At 41.0% G+C, this 24,950-nt stretch overlaps 1 protein-coding gene across 13 annotated transcripts in view; it reads right to left on the bottom strand.

Annotated features, from left to right (window-relative positions):
• The window catches only part of KLHL29 (kelch like family member 29), a 393,114-nt gene that overhangs the window by 139,357 nt on the left and 228,807 nt on the right, over positions 1 to 24,950 (bottom strand). The gene's annotated exons all lie outside the window — the stretch shown is intronic.

The following is a 24,950-nucleotide window of genomic DNA, read 5'->3' as shown; positions in this document are numbered from 1 at the left end:
GAACCTCTAAACCAAGCAAACAGAACCAGCTGCCTATTGCTGAATGAGTATTGAAGAGTGAAGCCATAAAGAACAGGAGACCAGTCTGAGCGATTGCTTGTTTGCCTCACATCTGGGAAGTAATTTAGCTCAGAGATGGGGGTACAGCAGCTCCATAAATGCCCTGGGTCACATTGCACCAATGAAATCTCTGTCAACACCAGCAGCCTATTCACCCATCACCAAGTACCTCAATCACCCCATGAAATGAAGTCATTAGCAGACCCATTTATGCCCTCTGCAAATACATGCACACCTTCCCCAAGCCAATCAGTCATTCCTCCTGTCTTTATATCCACCGGAGGAGCCTGCTTCCTCCTGCCCTCCCTTCTTCCCCACCAGCACCTCCGATAGCACCTGTCCTCTGCTCCAATGTTCCCTCCTTCACCCAAGGGCCCCTGAAATCTCCTGACACCCACTCCCTCTTCTACCTGAGCATTATCCTTGGTGGGCTCTTGGAGTCAGGAGTTGTGTGTGCAGACCTTGACAGAGGACATGGGTTTTGCTGTGCTGCTCTCTTTGCTCACAGAAGCCACAATGGGAATATTTCCCCCACTAGAAATGCTATACTTTGTTAAAAGCAGATGTTCACAAGGAAATGTTATTCTTAAAATCTTTTTTCCTATGATTGTTATTTTTTAAAACTCATCAATTTAATGCTTTTCTGTAGTTTGGGGGTTGTGTTTTTGGGGTTTTTTAATGTCATTTCTCTGGATTTTTTTTCTATTCTAATTGCACCAAGGACAATGATATTCTGGTTTTAGATTCACATTTACTTCTGTCCCCACCATTTCAACTACCTCTATAACTTTTGCAATTGAAATAAAAATGAGTCAGAAAAGACATAAAGAGAGGACATGCAGACAGTCAAGAGCTTCAAGAGCTTTGCTCTATTCATGGTAAAGAAAGGGCAGGAGAGAAAGAAATAAGTCTCAGTTTTGAAATGCTTTCTATTTATAAATTGTCCTGAGAAAATTATTATTCTGAATACCTTTAGCTTTTACATTATACAGGGTCTTTGACACAGGAGGATATAACGCTGCTGGTGGTTTACCAGTTCCTGTTAGCAGTATCCATTTGGATGTAGCTAAACTGTTTAACAGCAGCCAAAGCACTCTGCAGTAGAAAAATAAATAAATAAAAGAACCACCAACATTCTCTGCCTATATATCAGCTAAAATACTTCCCCCAGAAACACCAATATCTATTCTAAAGTAAAGCTTTAAAAAAACATAAATGCAATATAGAGAGATGGGCATTTTTAGGAACCTAAAGGAGGATTCATGACTCAAATCATGCTCCGTGTGTTCCACATGTGCATCTGTGTGTTGCATTCTTTGTTGTATGAACTGGGTCTTACCAGTGGGTTTGAAATACACACTTCTCATTATTGTGCGGCATTGTCAAGACAGGCAGCATCTTGTTTAACTTTGTTACATCCCCAAGCTCCTTTAAAACAGTGTTGATCTAAAATAAGAAAAAAAAAAATACTCCTCTACCTTAAATACACACACATGCTACAATTTTAGAAGAACCTGTATGTTTTGTCCAGAATGGGTAAAGAAGGGAGTACGTGATACAGCTCTCCTAAATCCTATAAAAATGCAGTTGCTTATTTTGGAACTTGTTTTCCAAAAAACCTAGAGCACCAGACCAGACACATGTGAAAGTGGTAGAGTCTGCAGCCAAATCTAGATCTAAATTCCATACTTTGAGCATTAAAAAAGAGGAAGGAGGTTATCAGGTTTGCTATCAATAAACAATTCTTCACTTTCACTAAATACCAGACTTTTCACTAAACATGCTCACAAACACTGCTTCTTAGAGGCTCAGTGGATTTAAATGCACAAATCCAGTAGGTTGCTTTCAAACTGTACTCCTGAACTTGTGTGTGTTTGATCAGAAAGTGCTAGAGATCAGCTGGTATGAAATCATGACACACGTCCATGAAACACAGACAGTAATGGTGGTGGAAACAGAGAAACAGCTTACTGAACTTCCTTTTAAAATGTATACATACTTCTGGTCTCTGATCTAATTTATGCTTTATTTTTCTTAATACGTGAAGGGTTACATTACAAGTGTTACATGTCTCTGATCTGATTGCAACAATTACCCATTTGCGTCTCTGGAAAGCGAAATTATTTCCAGCATTATCAAACAAAGGAACTTTCTGTCCATTCACTCAGGCCCATGACAGTGCTCTATTTGATGCTTTTAATGTACAACACAAATGACCAAAAAATGGCCTGTATTATGCTAGTTGTGCAGGGGGAAGAGCTGTGTTCCATTAGTGATCGACAGACTTCACAGAAACTAATTGTACTATGTTACACTTTTATCTTTAGCTTTCATGTCAGATGCTTGTTTGAATTAAACATGGAACACATGAAAAGACCAAAAGGTTTCTAAAAGGTCTGTTGAAGCTTGGCTAGTCAACAGCAGCATTGGCTAGTTAATTGCCTGAAATTCCTGGCAGACTACAAAGACTACTTAAGGAAGCATCAACATCTTTCTAGCACCTGTGAAATGTTCAATTTGTGCTCTTTGTCATGGATAGAGTACCCCAAAACCAAATCTGAGCATTTTTTACCTCTTTAGTTTGAAGCCACCATTAAGAATCAATAAAATCTTCAGCTGAAGTCTGCATTTCACCACCTGACACTTTGAACTCCAGCAGGGAGCAGTCTCCCAGTTTTAAGGAAATTAACCACAATACAGATGTACAGGCAGAAGAGAGAAAGACGGAACAATTCTGGAATTACATGAGACTAACACAGTAAAGTTGCCAGACTGTCAATTTTTTGTAGCTCAAGCAGTCATAATTGCTGTACAGCTGGCCCACTGGACCTTATTATATTAACACATTAAAACTTTCAGATTCATGGGGCTTTTCAGGATATCCACAAGAAAGTCTATCAGTTCACACCCATCAGCTAGTGCTAAAGATTAGGAATTAGTGATTCGGTCTATACAGCATCAGTTTACATGGCTACTATTAGGTGTTGAGGAAGCATAGCTACAACTAGGCCAGACTTTAAGTCCTAAGCTTTACAAATCTTTAATGAAACAAGACCTAAACTTTTAGTAAGACCTTCTTTACAACAATGGAAACATAAAACCTATTGTACTACTTACAGCATCAAAGAGTATGTTAGTGGTCTTAAAAACCCCAACACAACAACTACAAACATCCAACAACAAAAATTCCAGTACAATCTTCCCCAGGCTCAACACCACCAAGCACTTCCTGGGAGGTCTTTATAAATACACTTGAGCATCTTCCCCAAAGCTTGTGGAACCACTGACATACATCCTGCTATGGCTCAGAGTGCTAAGACCTATTCTAGCAGTTTCATGAGCAAAAAAGAACTAACCTGGAAAGAGGGATACTATTTGTGGTTCCCAGCAATAAAAATTGTTTTACTAAGGCCTTCATTTAAAGTGATGGATGAGAAGTAGCGAATCTCTGTTCCAATTTTCCAAAAGAGATTGGGAATGGCAGCTTAATACCAAGATAATGTATCCAATATGCAACCCAGTCTATTTTCTCTCCCCATTGAAAATAAAAAGGTTAAGATGCATGCATGCACAGAAGCAAACATTCCCTCCCACAGATTTAGGTTTTATGGCCTGTCATGGGTAAAAGCAACTTCAGTTCAATGAGGGAATTCCTTTTAAAGCTGTTCTCTATGCCTGTAACTGGTAATGACTGGTGGCCCTGGTTAGGTTTAAAGTCTGAATGCATCTGATACTCTAAAAAGTTTAGTGGTCTCTGCACCAAAGAGTTTATGGCCTAATTTGTAGTTCACACTGTTAAATATTGCATGAAACAGGTATTATTTGTGTGCATGAAGCACACATGTAAAATCTGAACTGTACAAGGATAAATCTTCATCTGGAGTAAATTCCTATATGGCGCTGGACAGGACCCAAATATATTTCTGAGTTTAGTCCATGGTCAAAGAAGCTCTTAAAGACAGAAGCAGAGCTTTTAAAGATGCAGTGATGATAGCAATATCTCCATAGCACTGGCTGTGTGGCTGGGCTACAGAAATTAAACTACTGTTTTAAGAGATGGATGTACTGTAATGTATGAAAAACCTAAGAGATATTGACAAGCCAGTGTGCAAGAGGAACAGAAAGAACAGTCCTGCAGTAAAACCTCACTCAAGAACTTGCTCATGGGTGGAGATAAGAACTCATCTACCTTACAGTTCCCATTACCAGGCAATTCTGCAATGACACAGCGTTGTTTTTCTCTTCCCAAAACTAATGTGGGAGCCACAAGAAAGAGAGTAATACAGTTAACTCATAGGAAAAATGTTACTACCCTGCATAAAAGACAAAAGAAGTTCCCTCTTGAGCAGAGAGAATAATTCAATATTTAAACTCCTTAAACACCATCCAGCAAGGAGCCACCAGTTAGTGTGAGCTCCGGAGCACTATAGCACAGCCTGCAGAGACACACGGCTTAGCAGTGGGGCAAAGTCTGCACCCATTCTTGCTTTGCAGAGGATTTAAGAACATCCCCACCTCAAGGTTAATGACACAGGCTTGGAGAACCCCAGGTGGGCCCACATCCCTGTGATGGATGCTCTCCACCCCTTAACCAAACTGTGGTAGTTTGGTACAGGCTGCGAAGGAAGTAAAGGTCTGATCCGTGTCCAGGCCAAGAACTTCTCTAGTTTCAACTTGTTCTCTGAAAAACCATGAAGGAAACAGTGACACAAGTGAGCATCGATGCACATGAGCTTGGAACACTGATCATGTGATTAACACATGAATAGCTGGTGGCTTTTTCAAGACTCATTAATCAAGGAGCAAAGAAATTTGTGGATACAAGGAGACTCATGCACACCTTTTCCATTGCATGCAATTCGACTATAAGCTAACCACTTTATTCCATAAATATGACAGCCTAAGTGAGCCTTCTTGAGCTCTTCTGGCCAGGCAGCCTGGTTGCTCAGTGGTGATCTTTCCTTGAGCTGGGACACCTCTCAAGGAGGCTCCTTGAGACAGAGAGACCTTTAACTAACGGCAGATCTGTCAGGAACCTAAATTAATACTAATGAAATATTACTAATTCATGTAGCTGCTCAATATTAATTATTATAAACTTATTATAGATAATTCCATTAGATATAACCCATTGTCCAAGTCTGAGACTAAGATTGGACCTAACTGCACCAAGGCTCCATAAGGAGTTCAGAAAGCAAGTGGGTCCACTCTGAACCTTGTGACTCAACAGGAGGCTCTTCCTCACTCTCTGTATTTCTTTCATTAGATATAGACCTTTGTGTAAGTCTGAGACTCAGAATGTTTTGCACAGAGACCAGAGATGTAAAATGGTAAGGAAGACTCTCCCAATGTGTCATGAGGTAGAGTGGTGGAACTTGGGTGCAGCCAGGTGCAATCTAACTTGATTCTAACTCAGTTTGCATCTGTGCACTTCTTTCATGCAGTAATTAGTAAGGTGAACCTCGCCATCAAACCTATTTAACCTTTGTAAACCACTGTTAAACTTTTTAAAATTCCACTGAACTTACTGAACTAACTCAGTGAAACACATTGCTGCTTCTCTCTCGAGTGAGGTGCATTCCACCCATTCACAGGAGTCCCAGACCAGCACAGCATCAGTACCTTTACCCAGCCGTGATCCTGGCTCCATGCAGAGCAGAGCTTCTTACTACCCAGTCTGTGAGCTGATAAGAAGGCACAGGTATGAGCATGTCCAGCTTCTTCCCACCACCAAAATCAACCCCAGCTTTCCTGGACTGAGCCTTGGCTACTCTCATAAATAAGACAGCCCAAATTCCCAAGCTTTGACAATGCAGTGGAAGATAACTCTAAACTGGGAAAGGGTCAACTGCTTCTGTCTCATTAACCCTTTCTAAGGCTCATCATCCACATTAGATGCAGGTTAATGAAGGAAAGAGAAGGAATGAGACCATGGAAAAGGAGACAGAAAGAAGGGATAGAAAAAGGTTGTGAATTGACTATAGGTGGTATCTATTTCTTTCTGGCGGCTGACTGCCCAGTACAACCACCGCTCTCACACCAGTGCTCCAGTCATTAGCTAGGAATGAATGCAGGACCATGGAATGACAAGAAGTGCTTCACAAATGCTACTTTGTATTCCATCTTGGCAAATTTCACCAGCAGAGGCTCAGGTACTCACCCAGCTGCCTTCATTTCTCAGCGAGAACATCAGGGAACGGAGCTGAGGTATCGAACCAAGGTCCCGGCTGCGACACTTGCTGCTCCAGGACACCAGGGACATCAGCGCACGACACTGGGTTCGAGCACAGAAGCCCCACTTTAGCCTGAGCAGAACCTCCTCTGCTAACACGGTCTGCATGCAGATCAACCCCAAATCAGAGCAAAGCTACGAATGCAAAATCATCTCACGACGGAGGAGAAAACACGCGGCATCGGGAACAACGCGGCAGCTACAGAGAACATGCACTGCGCAACGCGAGAGGGCTCCCAGAGATCCTGCAGGCATCCCAGGGCACGGGCAGATAAATACAGTCCATCATAAGTGCTTTTTGTCAGAGGGCTTAAGGAAATACGGGCAATAATGGAGTAAGTGCTTGTCAGACCAGAATCCCAAGGGTGCACAAAGAATGTTGCCCTTGTGTACTGGCAAAGCTATTGAAGAACAAGCTAAAGGCAGACTTCTTGAAAACTAAACATATATCTTGAATGCAAATGCTGGCCATTGCTAGGTTCAGAAGTCACTCCATATGGCATTTTCATGCTGAACTTTCCATGGAATTCTTTTAATTACCCAAACAGGACCCCAAATTTCATTCTGGATCAGGGCTGAAGCATTAGAAAGAGAGGAATACTTAGGAAGTAAAAGGCTCCAATCCCAGTATTAAGTTACTGCTATAAAAGTTCCTTTTTGCTGTATTGGATGCCGACATTTTACATTCAAGCCCTCTGAACTCAATGTTTCAATTGTAGTACACACTCCGTGGCAGGAAAGTGCATGTTCTCTGCCTACACAGCAGGCACATAAAAAGAAAGGGGAAAAAAAAGAAAACCAATATAAGCCTGTGAGTGTTGAACAGTACTGTGTGATATTACTGATTTATTAACTTGCCTTGATCAATAAGGCTATCATCAAGGGCACATTTAGTTTGCACATAAATTTCACTTTCTAACAAGCACTTTAGTGTGCTCACTTTATTTTCCATAATCTGATCCAGGTCTCAGGAAGCTTTCTTTAAGGGAGAACAGAGAATTCTTTTTCTAAAAAAAGGATCAAAGTATACTCAGTCAACTCTCAAACAAAAGGACAGTCAGTACTGTAGAAACAGCATGCTTACCTTTCACAGCAAAAAGAAAAATAAGCCTATAGGTCTGGATTTATCACTGCCTTAAGTTCATCAACATCAATTGAGCTATTAAATCGTGGCTGAATTTGGCTCACAGCAATTAGAAAATTTCAACTTTCTCTGAATGACTTCCATCAGTAACATGCTAATTTAATGCATAATTTAAACTCTGATGTCCTTTAATTCAGCATTTGTAAATAATTAAAAAAGAACTAAAAATCCTTTTGCATTTATAAAGATGACCCCCTCCCCCTTTTTCTACTGAAAAACAAAAATGACTTTTCAATCAAGAATTTATTTATTCTTTATATCTGAAAGTAAAAGCCATAGAAAAGATGAGAAACTGATTTACAAGATAAAACAATTAGCTCTGGGATATGTACATTAAGACTAATAAATTTCACATCATATTTCAAGGAGTGGAGGAGGAATCCCAGATATATTAGACTTTATTCAAATTCTACTGAAATGTTCAATTAAGACTGTCTTATGAAGGTAAGTTATGCAGTCACTAAAACGCACATGTGAAAAACAGCATTAGAGTGCTATTTCTCTCAGAGACTATACACTTTAATAATCCATCCCTTTTTCTACACCCAAGATAACATCTAAAATCTGGGTATTCCTGTAATTGCACTGGTCTTGTTAAAATTTTTGGTTGTGTAGGAGAAACACAAATGTATTCCACAGTAAAAATACTACAATATACTGCGTTCCCTTTTAATCCAAAATCACATATCTCAATGATTCTTATTAAAATCTTTTTTCCTCTTCTATTAAAACCATTTTCTCTGTGCAGACAGATGAAAATGCCTTTTTAAGACTCAAACAAGTTTGTGCAAAACCAGCTCAAACCCATCAATCTCCTAGCTGGTTCCTAAAAGAAGGTAAACATTCCCCAAGCTGTTCTGACCAGACGTGACTGGCAGATCCTTTTTGGGAAGGAGGTCTCCAGATACAACCCTGTTTCCATTCAGAGTCAGAGCTTTAATAACACAAAAAGTTCAGTGCAGGATCAGTCAGTGAGGCAGTCATTTAATTTGATTTACAGTAGAGTGCTAATATATGGTTTTGCTGGAAACACAGTCACTGTTTTCTCCAATTTTTCTGCTCTGTGGGTTTTACATCAAAGCATTCTTGCTTGTTTTGTTTCCACATCTCCATGCTACCAGTAGGAAGCTGCCCAGTCCTCCTGTTTTCCTTCAGCAGAATGGATTCGTAGACTAGCATGACTGCCTCAGGTGCCTCAACCACCATCCTTCTAAAAGATTTATGGCAAACACATTGCATCCCAAGATATCAATCTACCAAATGGCTATTAGACATACTTTGCTGTCCACAGACACATGATTTAAAGCAAAACTGATAATGGTATAGCTTGGGCTAGTGTTAGTAGTATGCCTGTCAGAATTGTGCTACATTGCCACACACTTTTTCCAGCCACTTCATTCTGATTTTGGGTGTGAATCCTTCAGTATTACTCTGTTCATGGCAACTCATGATGCTAAACAGTCCTCTGTCACCCAAGGATAAATGGGTACCATAACGATTAAGCTCTACTTACATTTCCTTCATTGCTTTACATTCCTTTACTTTTTATTCTTTTAAGATTGAATTCTTCTAAGCATCCAGTTTGAACCACTGGACTAACTAAGAAGAAGAAATCCAGCAAGGTTGGGGAGTTTTGCAAAAGACTTCTCTGTTTTGGAAAATCCCTTATTACGTATCTTTTAAAGAAAATTCATGTTACAAAAAGCATAAAACCTCACACTCTCTTTGCTCCCAGGAAGTTAACACAAAGTAAAACCACCTCTAAAAATAATCTCCCACTCAAGAAACTTCAAGGTGACAGGGAGAGAGAGAGGGGTTATTGTAAGCACTAAATAACACAGGTTGGTTCTGTAAGCCATGAAGGGAAGGACAAGCTAAAATTAAATGACCTTTGGTAGGGATACCTCACCTACAACAGCAAGTTGTTACCCGATCTTCCTAATTCTTCTCCTCTGCTGTTGCAGGTCATGGTCCATCAGAAGCTGCTATTCCTTCTAGGATGGGTGCAGGGCACACAGTGTCCTTGTATCCCCCCAGGGTGAACTGCCAGGCATGTCAGCCTGGGTCACTGCAGGTAATACCCCTTAAGAGGCGGCGTGTCCCCTGCTGAACCTGCTGTGCCTTTCAGAAGAGGCAAGGAGAGTTCTAGCTGTTCTTGTGCAACCATTGCCTCCAGAAGACAAACTGAGCCTTGGTTTGTTGTGATAAAGCTTCAGTTATAACACAAATCTATAAATATCTAACAGTGCAGATCAAAATGGCCGACTCTGGTCACAACTATTGATCAGCATGAGAAGAAGCAAAATGGGGCCACAGACCTACTCCAAAAAAAACCCAAGAAGGATGCTTTCCACACAACAGGTAGAGATCAAAATAATCTTTGTTGTGAATCCAAAATTCCTTTCCACCTATGGCACAGTTTTTGGAGTGACTGTTAGCTTCAGACAAGCTCTGATTATACCAGCTTATCCACATGTTATTAGAACAAAACACAGAGGCATATCTTGTTTTTTATGCTTATTGATGATTCTGTGCCAAATTCAAACATTGATCACATGTTGAGTTTCTTAAAATCACTGAGTTAGCAAGAAAGTTGAGCCATTAAGCAAGATCTTCCACCAAGCACACCTGTCTCAGAAAGGGTAACTGAGTTTGTTAAGATGCTTTGAGAGGAGATATAAAGTTGGACTGAATGATAACTGTAGGTCCCTTCCCAGTGAACTACTTCTATTCTATTCTATTCTATTCTATTCTATTCTATTCTATTCTATTCTATTCTATTCTATTCTATTCATTAAATAAGCATATGTATATAGATGTGTATGTATCTCTTCCCCTTCTAGTATTGAGCTGTGGATGCTACAAAATGTTCATCTTCTAAAAGTAGTCCAAGCTTCATGTACTGGGGAAGAAAAACAAGAGGCAAAAGCTAACAGACCTGCTGAGGGCCTGCTTTTCTAATGCTGCATTTGATTAATTATATCATTTATTTTCAATGACTGGTTCAATCAATTCTGATCAAATTAACAAAGACAATGATCAGAAATACCAGACTAAAACACAATACAAATTATTTGGTTCCAGGGGATCCAATCAAAGGAAACAGGATTAAATTAACCAGTGATCAGATTAAGGAGAAGTTGCTGTATAAAGTCAGAAATGTATTAGTACTTCAGGCCATTTGCTGTGTCTGTAGGTTGCCATTTCCCTCTCTTCCTAGAGTTCTCAATAAGCTTTAAACAAAATTGAGTTTTCTGGGTATTACAAAGTGGAAGAAATAATAATAATAATAATAATAATAATAATAATAATAGTAATGCTGCCATTACTATTATTTCACAGTACCACAGTATGTGGGGCTCTGCCACAGTAGGCACCCTCTAAAGAAAAAATACATCCCCATACATCCTCCTTCCCCAGCAGTCTGTACCTCAAGGAGTTTACAGTCTATGTGCACTACACAGAGATCAAAAGGTGACAGAATATCAGGATACAATCAAAAAGACAGAAAAACCCATTTAATTCTACAACGTTAGTAAAGCACAAAGATGAAAAATCTACTGTTCAACAAGGAGCGTTAATGAAAGTTGCCAGTGATATAGCTGAAAATGTAGTTCTTACCTAAAAATGAAAGTAAATACAGGTATCACAGGAGAAGTACTTCTATTTGCTATGTACTAAGCTAAATCTCAAGTAGCTGACAAGGTCCTACAGCACTGAACAGAGATTTACCTTCAAATGCCTTGGGCTCATGCTAGTTCAACTGGACCCATCAGTGACCAGCGGCAAAGGGACTTTGTGTCTGATGTGAGGCAAAAGAAAGGCTGGGGACATCAGGAGCCAGCTCATTTGGAAGTAATTGGGGAAACATAAATGCTGAGTTAGATTGAAACCAAACTCAATTCCTGCCCTCTTTTTGTGCTAAGAGATTCATTTAAAAGATAAATGAGGGATGTGGAGAGGTATTCCCTAAGGACTGTTAATAAAGGTACTTTAGAATGCTGGCACGCTGTGCTGCTTGTGAATCCTGGCCCCACATGTTACATGGGGTAAGGAAGGACACTGGCCTGGATGTGCCACTCACATGGCAGCAGTACTCAGCAGCACAGCGAGAGAAGAAACCTACACTGCCACTGATCCCACTGTGCACACTGGGGGCTAAAGCACAGGGTTTACCCAGCTTTCCAAAATGGTAAGGAAAGGAGCTGCTGTAACCTCAACAGAAGCCAATGCATGTGTAAGCAGGTGAGATCCAAATCAACAAATCCAAATCTTTGTCTCTTATGAAGCATTCAGGAGCTGTACAGGAAGACTCCCCCACTATCACTTGGTACAGTGTCACTTCCATCTCTAGGTATGTTCTGTTGGTAGCTGCCAGCAGACAACACGCCCATCCTGTCATCCAAGAGGGCACTTGGGATCACCCCAGGACTTTCCTTGCATGCAGGGAACAGACCAAGCTAAGAGTTGTGGTGAGTGGTAGCTGACCTCTGGAGCGTAAGAGGGTCTTTGTCCCGAATGAAACCACTGGAGACATGAGGCAACCACTGCTGGTCAGCAAGGTCAGTGTTCACCCAGGGGACCTGGTTTGTACGACCATGGCCCTGTGGCCTTTCCTTGCAGCTCACTGTTTGCACCAGGTATTGAGGCTGAAGGACTGTCCTTGCAAGACTGAACACTTGATGAGCTGCTTTACTTATTGAGCTTGAGAAGGTATTTAGAGAAACATCCATCTCTCCCTTCCCACAACTTAAAGACTTAATATTTTATCTTTGTTTTCAGCTATGACAATGAGTAAATTTTAAAGCATCAGCTCTTCTCAGCCAGAAGAAATTTAGCACTATGATTAAGAATGTATTATTTTGTCTCTTCTGCCCCCTTAAAGAGTAACTTATTTGCATGTACAGGCTTTTTCTCACGCTCTGCCTTACTACATTCTTTTTTCAATCTCATTGCAATTTTTTTCATGAGTATTCTAAGTTTCATTTTCTTACTTTATTTTCCCCATGTCTCTATCTCTCTCTTCACCCTTTCTATCACGCTCTCTCCTAAGTGAAATGAGAACCCAATTATATTCCTGTTAGAACTGAACTTTCAAATCCATCATGTGCTAGTGGGCTCAAAATTAGGCAAATAAATTCCCTCAACCCTACAAATGAAATTGAGTCATTGCATATGTTCTTTTAAGAGCACAAAGATGTCAAGTATTCACCCAGCTGTCACAAAATATGATGAGCAGGCTCTTTGAATTCATATACATTTTCTAAATCATTTGTCAGATTTAACAATAATGCTAATGGATCCAAAAGTAAATTCTAATCTATCCTAAATATCTGGTTATTATTTGTATTACAGTAGGACTCAGAATTGTCAGTTGAGAATCAGGGCACAATCTCTATGCATTTCATGCACAAAGACAATTTGGATGATGTGCAGGTATTATTTTGCACTTTCAAGTTTTATCTCATTATTTTAACCAACAGCCTCCTCATAGGTGTACTCAATTTCATTTAAGAACAAAAGTGCCAGCAGCTTGTAAGTATCACTACCTAAAATGTGTTGGCTGTTGAAACCCGGGTCTTACATTTGGTAAAGCCAGCAACTGCCTCCCAAAGGCAGAATTTGAAAGAAAAATCTTTCACTCAGGTCAGGCATTGCTCACGTTTCGTTTTGGTCAAAGCTCATGATGGAAAGGGAGCAGAGCCAGATCAGCCTCAGCATAAGGATGGGCACCTGCAGAGAGCTGCCGATGCCAGCAGGTTGGACATTTCACAGCGCACCTGTACCTGGTCCGTGTGGGGCCAGCACCTCCCAAACATGTAGGACTCGCTGCCCTGGCATTGAACACACGTACAGGACTTCTCCAGGGGCCAACCCAACACACTCAGGCAATCTGTGATGGGGTGAACATATCCTGGGAGTTGTTCTCTACGTACTACCCTGGCTGCTTTTCTAAAAACCTATTAGGACACTGCTTTAAGCAGGAGGGCAGCAGATCCTGGCTGTCAGTGATAATCCACTACCAAAATCAATATGGTTGGCAAGCTTGCTTCACAGATTTACGATCAAAGAGCTCATTTCCCAAGAATGTGCTGTCAGTCCCATTGTCTTGGCCCAATTTCAACTCCAGTAATTACATTTTTGCCTGCCTAATATTCCCCTCTCGCTTTGAGGAGATGCGGGAGCCCTCTCATCCAGTCCCATGTTGTTTCACTGCATCATGGCCACATTGAGCACCAAGCTGGACACGTGGAAACAGCTTTCCCTGATCACATTTTATACAGCAGTTGCTGCCTAAAAAGCTTTGTAATTCTTAAAGAGGTGAAAAGTGTAAGATACTCTTGTTTCTGTTATTTAAAAATGATTTATTTGCCTCTGGAACTAGTCATCTAGAGACATATTTTAATTTCCTTCTCTTTCATGAGTAAATTTGTACATTGAAATTATTTACCAAAGGTTGAACGAGGTAGGTCTTGGTTTTGTTTTCTTTTTTTTTTTTTTTTTTTTAGATTTCATTAATAAAAGTAAAATAGCTATAAAATGTGACTCTCTACAGCTTTTCAACACCAAGCTTGAGGGAGTTCAAGCCCTTTCAGAACTAGCCAGGAAAGCTAACTCCACTGGTGAACTAAAAATCTGTCCTTCTCAGTGGAATAAAATTCCTGTTTACAGCTGCATAGGGCATAAAACGGGAGGTTTAAACTTGTGACATTTCCATGTCTGGAAAAGCTGTGACACACCCAGCACAGCATCTTACCTCGAGCTCTAAGCCCAGGGACATCAGTAGCATTATCTGAACTGAAAGAGTACCAGAGGGAAAGAATGGTGTATCTAAAACACTTTTAAAACCTCCCAAAATCTTTCCTATATTCAGAAAACAGGTGTTTCCCCAATGGGAAGAGAGCTGTATTTCCAGCTGTATGTGTTTGCAATCTTACTTCTAAGAGACATCTTGGTAGTGCTCATCTGACCGACTCCTGCCCCTTGGAATTTTTCTTGAAGATCTCTGAACCCAGGGAGTGAGAGAAAGCGCTGGGGTTTTATTTAAAAAAATATTTTAAAGACTAAGCAACTGTTGGAAGCTGCTCTGAGCCAGAAACTGGTCAGATCAGTGCTGTAAACATGGCTTTGTGGGCAAAGGAAGATGTGCTACATACAAGTCATCATCAGTCGCTTTCGTCTGCATTCCCTGCACTCCTCTGCCTTCCCAAAGGGACCATTTGGAGTGTTTAAACAACTGCACTTTTAAATAGACACCCTTAAGCATATTTTGCATTAAAATGTAAAAAAATGCCAAACAAAACAAGCCCAGCAAAAAATAAAAACCAGAAAAGTATGCATATGAGAAAAGACTAATAAAGTACGAATGCATTCATGTATTCTGGAGCATTTGCATGTGTCAGAGGGAGCGGAAGGGAGGTGAGCAGATGATGAGAAAACAAGAGATGAAACACAAAGTGACAGAAAAAAAGCACCAGTTCGGGAAAGAAAGAAGCACAGAAGGAAAAGGTTGTCTTGCAGATAGGCAAACCCTCTGTGTACAACATGGGGGGAATTTTTTAACACTGAGCTTTTATCCACTAGCATCAACAGGGCTATTATAACTAACTTGGTAAGATCTAAGGGCAGCAGCTAAACAGTGTAATACAGGTACCTAATTTTGGTGTCATGCCTACTTCTCTCTGTCGGCTCTGTTAGAAGCTGGAGTCTGGCAGCCCTGGATAACAAGTGGTCTAAATTACTCATCACTCTCCAGATGGTAGGAGCCATTGTAAACTCTCTGACTATGCCCCCGTGTGCACTGCAGCAGAACCAGAGGGAAAAAGGGAAAAAAAATGACAAAGAACATCATCCAGCTATATTACAAGCAGAAGAAATAAATTCAGGAACTCTATGAAGAAAATGATGACCTAAACCAAAGAAGATGGGATATTGGAAGTTAAATTATCTGTGCAGAAAAACTGAATGTAAAAAGATTCAAAGGAAAATACACTCTATGTAGCTGCAGCCTAGTGCATCTACAGGGAAAAAAAGCCAATGTCCTCCCCCCGAAAAACACCCTAAACTAAACTAAAGGGAGTAGATAGGAAGGAGGGATTTTTTTTTTGTTTTGAAGTATCTAGTTCCTAATTTAATCTTAATCCACTCTGACATTTATCCTCATGGATAATTCAGTATACAAATTTAAGGCAGAAAAAGAATCTATAAAAATAATAAAATAAGAGCTGCTTGCAAGGGCAGTATCAGCAAAAAAATTGCCCTTGGGTAAAAATAGTTCCTACTGCTTTGTGTCCCTTTCAGCTTCAGGCAATGTACCAAGATCCCAGGAACTACTTTTTTCCCCTTGTGCAATCATTTGTGGCTCTCATCCAGACTCTGATTATGCTAATTGTATTTGATGGAATTTGTATGTACTCTCCTTTGCTCTCGCCTCAGCTGAACATACACAAGATGCATTTTTAATTTTTAACTCTTCAAAAATAAATATATAACGCAACTTTCTCCCCAAGGTTGTGTAAAAGTCAACCTTATTACTACTTCTAAACAGCAAATATACAGTCTTTATTACTAGCAAAACAAATAACCCTTTCTATATTAATATGTTACAACAAAGCTTTTAGTTAGTGTGAGAGGAATGTCATAATGTAGGAGTTTGCATAACACAGTCTGATCATGTCACCTAGACACAATTCTGTTTGCATTCAATTAAATCCACCATCATAAGAAGTGCAACTTTAATATAAAGATACAGGCAAGTTGGCTAGATCAAGAGCCTACATCATTTTGAGAGACACTCAACACTAGAGAGACTGTGAGCTGTTACAAAACCTTTCCCAAGGGTTAGCAATAAAGCCCAGGACTTAAATTCCGGAATAAATGACTTTTTTCCTTTAAAAAGCATTCCTTACCAAGTTGCTAAACATCAAAACCCACTGGATTTTACTGAGAAAAAACCAGATGACCTTAATGGCCTCAATCCTAGTTCCTTGACTGTCTTCAAGGTCCCCAAATGCAGCAGTGACTGGGTTATTTCATACTTCATGGAGATCCTCTCAACCTCTAAATTATTCTTTCATTTTACTAACTGTAAGCTAAAGAAAAATGTAACTGCAAGAGTAAAAGACTTCCTTTCTCTTGCAAATCAAAACAGGACTGGCTTTTCATCCTTTATTTAAGTGAATTTTAGTGTAAAATGCTCAGTGGGCCAACCTGTGCACCAGAGCTCTACTCTTCCACAGCTAAAGCCTCCCATTCCCTGAGGGACAGGACACTCACCTCCCAGAGCACCTCAGCATGGGACCATCCAGGCTGACCACCACAGCTGGCCATGCCTCCTAGGGCCATGTTTCAGGGGTAGTCAGGTGTCTTTAATAACACAGGGAGGCACCGAAGGGATTTCCATAATAGCTGAGGCAGAGAGGGCCCTTGATTTCTGCCTCAGTCCAGAGAGATGGAGTTAGGGTGGCCAAACCTGAAGCTTGAAAATCCAGAGTCACCTAAGGGCCTTTGAAAGCCAGACTTGGCAGGCTTGTCACCTCCAAAAATGGGACATGGGTGCACTGGAATGTCAGCAGAAATGAGGCAGGGGATGCAGGTTGGACAAGGGGTTTGGCCACATTCCCTTTTGCCTCCCAGTCCCAGTATCTGTGCATGCCCACAAGATTTGGTGTTGATGTCTGAAGGAAGCAGTGGTCAGCCATCGCTCTACTCGTACTAGAGCTTTGACCAAATCTTTTTGTTATTGCCCAGGCATCTGGTGGGCCTGTGCACATTACTGGTGTAAATATTAGTTCTGGAGGCTGAGTCCCCAGCCACCCGCAGTTATGGACCCTCACAGGAGTAGTCAGCCCTTCTGAGATGGGCTCCTTGAGCTGTTTGATAGGAGTGAGAGCTCTCTGCATGTCAGAATCTGCCATGTGAATCTATCCGTGGTGGAATTGGCTCTTTTCCTCAGTATCTGTTTCTTCATTCTCCACCCCTGTACAATGAACTGACTGCCAACCACTTTTCTTGCAAGGGTGGCTGCACTTCACTGGTAAAATGTATATAATTTATTTGGAGATCAGTCTAAAAGTAACTCTATTAAACAAAAAAAAAAGAAAAAGAAAAAAGAGATTCTTCAGAGCTCTTGCTATCCCTGACATACTCTTAGAACACAATACAGCAGCTAAAAAACATAAATCACCCAAAATAACAGAAACACTTCTCTCCACCTCTTGTCTGCTACTACCTAAAGTCTTTGTGATTCTTCAGGCACAGTTGTTATATACATGCAAATTTTAATTAAGGGAAAACTTGGCTGAATACTAGATAAAATTATTTGTTGTATCGTATATTTGAAAAGCAATGCATCATTCTAATAGATTATCCAACGGATATTTGCAAACTTCTATAGTATAGAAGTGTTTAGCTAATGCAAAAAAAAGAAAGATTAATTGAATAATTTATTTGATGGACAACAGCATTATTCATTAAATACATTATTCAACCAGTAGTATTCAACCAGTACTAATTAATTAAAAGCAGAGAGACAATTGCTTTCAAGTACAACTCATTCACATCCCAGTTTTGGCTCCATTAAAAAAAGGGCTTTGCAGAGCAATGTCTCAATGTGAGTGTAGATGGTGCAGATACTCTTTGTGCTAAAGGAACCATGTCCTGAATCACAGCATCCTTGACCAAATACATCTGCATGTCTGTGGTAGGATTTGCACCTCCTAATGAATTGCCTGGCTGTACTGGGTCTGGATTTGAGCATCCTCAGATGTGAAGGTATTTTAGTACATGGAACAGATTAAATGAGACTATTTAATTTGCAACCCGCAGGGCAGGTCCAACTTGCTAACTGCTCCAGCTATGCTCTTCTTGGGAGCTTTCAGATGTGAGAAAGAAGTAATCTGGCATCCCCTTTGCTACTTGGTTTCCCAAGTGTTTTGCAAACACTCTTCCATCCCATGACTAAGACCTGCAATTAACTGATAAAGGCACAACAGTGTCCTTACCCAGCCTGGTGACATGCCATGCCTATGTCCCATTGTGCCACAGGACTGCAGAGCATTCCAAGCATCACCTACCCAAGCTGCCGTGTCACCAGCTGTGTCCCCAGCAGAGCCCGTGCTGCTTTGCCCTCCTAACGGGGCACTACTGGGACGGGCCAGCGAAACCACCTGTGCTTCAGAATTTCAGCTTCTTCTGCTACATCAGCACAAGCATTTTAGAAATTTTTATTCAGCAAGGAACAATGAAGAACATCAGGCCTTAAGAGCAAAAGGCTAACAACAGACGAGTCCACCCCATCGAGGGAAAAGGCAAAGACCGTATCTTAAGTCCCGAGTAATTACTTCCTAAAAGCACACAAAAGTGGAGAAATTCTTATTCCCCACAGATGGGAAGACCACCATCTGAATAAAACCAGCCTCATGATCATGACAGAAGGCACATTTAACATAGCCTGCACATGACAAGGAATAAATATCGTGCTAGGACTTTATAGACATAATAAACCCTTGTTAAGTGCCCACCAAATATACCGTGGAGAAGGCAGACATAAAAATTGGCAAATAAAGACCCTCTTAAAGTTTAGCAAGCATCTAAAAATATTTTACTATTTAACCAAGTATTTCTCCTATTATGGGGGGGGTTCTAGGATAATTTTCAGGGAACAAGGTTCAAAACAGTACGAGAAGAGTTTGGATCACACTGACTAAGTATTAACTGAAACAAGTTTTCTAGCTTAATTTACCCTACTATTTTAAGCAGAGTTTCTTTTAATGATTCAAGACACATTTCCACTCTAATCCCCTACTCCCGTTTGGAAGGAAACAGATGAATGTGATGAAATGCAATGAAGATGATAAATTCATGCCACTCGAAAAGTGGCAAATGACATTTACTGGTCTCTCAGTTCCCATTTCATGATTGATATGGAACTATAAACAAGAAAATAAGTACTGTTAAAAATCTTTCTATACAGCGGCAAGTAGGGTTTTAATGGTGGTTTGCCTGTGCTTATTAACAAGCCATGGCAGTTGCTGCACACTGATCAGTAACCGCGTGAGAGCTCAGCCTACTGTGGAAGTCCTGAGTCTATGTACTTTCAATTTTAGAGCATAACCATCATACGCTCCACAAACCAATGAAATTTCTAATAATACAAACCAATGATGTGTTAAATTGAGACACTTCTAGCTTGAATGCCAAAAACTTCACTATGATTTAAAGGATCTGTGCTTACCTTTCTCTATCAATTTACTGTTAATTTGCTACCATTGGAGCAATTTACAAAAAGGAAAAAAAAAAAAGGTAATATTTTATTTAATTTCTAATACCAATCCTGGTCATTTCCAATACATGCTCAAATGCCATTTATTGTACAAAATGCAATATAGTCATTCAAGAGGAATAAGAGATGCAATGAGAAGTGGTGTGGGGGAGCAGGCAAAAAGAAATCACTCTGCAAAATATCTGCATTTAGAAATAGGTGGCAATCCTCACCACTCCCTTTAGAAGAGGCAGAGGCATTAACAAAAGTTTAGGTCAGAAATGTTTGCCTGTTTCAATTATACCAAGCACTATATATTTTGTTCATTATTTATTACACAGTTTTACTACTGTGCTGGTTATCATCAAATTGTAGCTTTACAGATAATCTGTATCAAACAAGATGACAATGGCCTATGAAAATATGGGGTTTTCTAAATGTGCCTTCCACCTTACTTCACCCCAACTTCTCAAGACAGAACCTAACAATTTATTTATGATTCTGTTTGTACTTTATACCAAAACCAGACATTTAACAGGTTTTTTCCCCCAGCATCTTGTTCCCACTTTCTATTCAGATACTAAGATATATTGTAATGACCTTGCATGAATCACACTGACGTCAGGCAGACTAGTCTGTGGAATAATTATGAAAATACTGTTCAATCTCTGTCTCCAGGGGCTCTCCAACAGTCCCTTAAAATCTTTGCCACATCTTTAAACAGGTGGATAGGGAATGGCTTTAAACTAAAAGAGGAGAGATTTAGATTAGATGTTAGGAAAAAGTTCTCCACTGTGAGGATGGTGAGACATTGGAAAAGGCTGCCCAGAGAAGCTGCAGATGCCTTATCCCTGGAAATGTTCAAGGCCAGGCTTGATGGGGCTTTGAGCAACCTGGTTGAGTAGAAGATGCCCCTGCCCACAGCAGGGGAATTGGAACTAGATGTTCTTTAAGGTCTCTTCCACCCCAAACCACTCTATGATTCTATGATCTTTCCCCTCTCCAATTGGCTTTTGGAGCAAATAAAAGGTCACAGCTTCAAAAAGAATGGAAAGTGATCAGGGTGAATTCAGGCACCTTTAATACAGAGCATTTAAAATTGGCTTTGCCATTAAACTATTGTTTGGCCAGGTGAGATGTGGCCTTCAGCAAAGCAGGATACACTGAAAATACTGCAATCCTCTGTACAGCAGCTGCACTGCTGAGCAATTCCAAAAATTTCAAGCTTTGCTACTAGACAACAGCAGAGCATAGCTCAGGTCAACCCAAAACCTAGCAGAAACCTAGTCAAGGCAGCAGCTCTACCACGTATAGATCTGACCCTTAGGGTTCAGGTACAAAGTTAGAAATTGATGAGGCAATTGTTCAACATCAGAGCCTGCAGTAAAAGCAGTTGCAACAATTAAATGTTAACTTCTTATATCGAGGGACAGCAGGAAAGATACCTCACCCATCAGCATCTCCTCCTGACCTCCAGCTGGCTCGGTATCATCACACTCAGACTACCTTTTTACATGCCAAATTCAGTGCACAGTGGAGAGAAAGGGCAACCAAAGATCTCAGACCTCATTTGTGAGTAGAAGGCTCTAAGCACTCCGGCTGTCTTATGGACATGATACTTAATCATCTGCCCTGGAATGCTGCTCCATCTGTTCTTGGTTCAACATCCAGTCCCTGCACTACTGGGAAGTCCATTAAAGCAGCACAGTTTACTCCAAGAAGGTATCCCTTGGGTATGCCCCGCCCCTGCCCTGGAGGGATGTCTGCTGAGATAAGGAGATTGCTCAATCTCCCAGCAGAACTCCCCTGGAAAGGCAGCTACTCTTCAGTTACGGCGAGAAGAAGACAGACCCAGAACCCTCTGGGAGACCCTATGCAGATCCTTTGTAGCCCATTGGCCTTTACCCTCTGACACCCACCCCCTGTATCCCTATAAAGCCAGCCCCCTGCCCCTGCCAGGGCAGAGAGAGCTCATCCCTGGCTCCCCTTTGCCGGACTAATAAAGCTGCCTCGTGTGGAACAGCCACACGAGCCTCTCGTCTCTCTCTGGTCTGGCCTGGAGGCTGCCCTGCAGAGCTGAGCTGAGATCACGAGCTGACAATCACTAAAGAGCTGACAGCTTCTGCACGGGCCCTCCTGGCCAGCGGCTGAGGGAAGACACCGGGCTGAGGGAAGACGATCCTCCACGGGACCATCTCTCCGGACCGGTCACAGCTTCCTCGGTCAGAGCTACTGACCCCTCACCAGCTGTCATAGGTATCTGCAGGCATTGTGGCCCCAGACACAAAATAACAGAAGAGACTTTAAAATAGATCCTGCTCTGCCCCAAAGTCAGTGTTAAGTGTTTTACATTTAAATGATAATCCGGGCTACTAGAGATGTTCCTAAATATAATTTTTGTCCTGTGGTTTATAAAATCATAGCAAAATTTAAGATGGAAGGGTCACTTCAAGGCTGTTTGGTCCAACCTCCTGCTCAAAGCAGGGCCAGCCTCAAAGATAGCTCAGGTTCCTCAGGGCTTTACCCAGTGGAGTCTGGAATATCTTCAAGGACAGAGATGGCTACACCTTCTTTAGGCAGCCTGCTTCAGTATTTGACCACCTAATTTTGGTTTAAATATCTAATTGAAATTTCCCTTGCTGCAGCTTGTGACTGTTGCCTCCTCTCCTCCTGCTGTGCTCCTCAGAGAAGAGTCTGCCTATGCCAGACCCCTGAGGAACTCCCAGGAACCAGTCACCAACTTCATGCCATGATCACAACCATTCAAGACTCATACTCCAGTCAATTTTTCACCCACCTTACAACACAACTATCCAAAATCTGGAAATAGCAGCTCCAATTTGCATACAAGGGTACTATGGGAGACCTGTCAAAAGCCTTGCTTAGGTCACAGTGACTGTCACTGCTCTCTCCTTGTCTGGTGCCATGGGCTTGTATATGTCCAGGTGACTGACTGACTCCTAAGCCAATGTTCTTCTACCATGGATACTAATTTAGTTCTCCACTCTGGCATTAGGAATGGAGCTGGGGAACCTGAGAGCAGACCCTCCTCGGATGTAGTGCTCTACTACTCATGCTCTGAGAGTGTGCCCTTGTGTGAGAGCTTCTTGGGGAAAATCTGAGATTAGTCTGGGCTTGATGAGCTCCCCGATTTCTAAGAACGTAACACCCATCTACAGAGACAAAACTACTGTGTGTTTCTGTCTAAGGAAAGGCACTATTCACTGTCTGCTGAAGAGAAATAAGCACTATGGGACACACACGGCCTCAAATCTTTCTGCAAAATCACTCGAGTATGAGGTAATTTGGTGAAAGCCCTGTATCACTTGGTCACAATCTATGCCATGGGAAATGTGGGCACTAAGGCATAAAGATCCCTTATGTTTTTTATCCATACTGTGCTGTTCCTTTGGCAATGCTAAGGTGCAACCCCTGTGAGACTCTTGGGGAAGCAGGCCCAGCACTCAGTGAGGGAAACCAGAACAGGAAACAATTGAGTAACAGGTTCTTTAAAACAAGGTATTTTATGGCTGTGAATGACAGGGATGAGTTTAGGTGATCTTACCTGATCTTTCATGAGTTTTAGATGCTCCGTAGTCTAACTGAAGGCTCCCCTACTCCTTTCAAAAGGAGACACCTTTTGGTGCCCAGTGCTGTTTGCCACTGTGCTTCTGCACACACATCTGTATTTATACATACAAATGAACCCTGGTAAACTACATTTTTCTACAGCAGATATTCCTTCTTTGTCACTTACAAACATGCAACTAGCTAAGCATTAATTCCTGACCAACTTCTCAGTATTAAACACGACAGTTGTGCTGCCTGTATTGCTTTTGCCAACTGCTGAACTTTTCTCTGGAAACAAAAGGATTTAGAGAAGCAAATAATAGTCACCGGCTGCAAAGTCTTAACTGTACCTAACATTTTCTTACTTGTCTTTTCTTTTTTTATTATTGAACACCAACAAATGACCTCTTACAGGCAGGGAGGTGATGCTGATTGCCTACTGTAAACTTTGATTCAGCAAGTTTAACTGCATGCTCTGCCTCCAGCTAAATGGTGAGATTTTTCATGAGCTTCAGCATTCCAGATGTCAATGTTTGTGTTTTGACACACATTCTGACAGATGAAAGTTTAGTCACACAAGAATAAACTTCTAAATGGCTTTAGTTATGTCACAAGCCACAAGATTTGCCACTAAAGAAGTTTCTCTACTGTAAAAATAATATCAATAAAAATGGTGAGAAACAAACTTGGTTACAATACAACTCAACGTTTCTTTCAATTTTTTTTTTTTTAACTTAAAAGTTCTTTTCATTTGCAATGAAATTTTCATCTGTGGATGCTAAAAGGTAGGAGCAGAGGAATTTTCCAGCTGCTGAAGCATTCTGCAAAGCTTTTCTTTCTCATGCTTTAGCTGAGAAACAGTGAAAGACACTTTTGTAAACTAATTCTCTATCTCTGCACCTGGGTTTATTTCCAGCCTTGTTTTGGTACTTTGGAAAAAATATTTTGAATGGGTGTTAGAGAATCTCAGCCAATCCCTCTGGGGGTGGCTGGTCAAGCTACCAATCATATCATGCTCTCTCAGGTACAAAGATATATAACCTAGCTTGTAAATAAGAAAATAATTCCTTTTCTCCTTGGATTTGGATTGTGTCGTTTCTCGCCGGTTCTCGATAAAACAGTGACATTCATCCATCATGTACCCCCCTAAATACATACAATCATTAAGGTTGAAAAGACCTGGAAAATTGAGGCCAACAGTTAACCCAGCTGTGTTTACCACTAAACCACATCCCCAAGTGCCACATCCACGCATTTTCTGAACGCTCCCAGGGACGGTGATTTCACTTCTATCGGCAGCCTATTCCAACCTCTGACCACATTTTCAGGGAAATACCCAATCTTAACCTCCTCTGGTGTAACTTGAGGCCATTTCCTCTCATTCTGCCACTTGTTACCTGGGAGAAGAGACCGACCCACACCTGGATACGACCTCTTTTTAGGGAGTTGTAGATAAGCTCCCCCCCGAGCTTCCTTTTCTCCAAAATTTCAAAGTGGCTTTGAAATAAGATCAGCCCCACATATTCATGGAAAAAAAAATCTTAACATTTTTTAAAAGAGGAAAGAAAAGTCCTTATTTCCGATGTCTTTTTGTGTGTTATCTTTTTTTTTTTATCCCCTCTAAAGAAAGCTATGGAGGAACATGGGTGCTTTGCTCAGCAGTGATGACTGTGATGCAGAAA

Source organism: Aphelocoma coerulescens, chromosome 3, assembly GCF_041296385.1.
Source record: "Aphelocoma coerulescens isolate FSJ_1873_10779 chromosome 3, UR_Acoe_1.0, whole genome shotgun sequence".
NCBI classification, from domain to species: domain Eukaryota; kingdom Metazoa; phylum Chordata; class Aves; order Passeriformes; family Corvidae; genus Aphelocoma; species Aphelocoma coerulescens.
The sequence above is the reverse complement of the archived record's forward strand: the minus strand, read 5'-3'. Positions and strand labels throughout refer to the sequence as shown.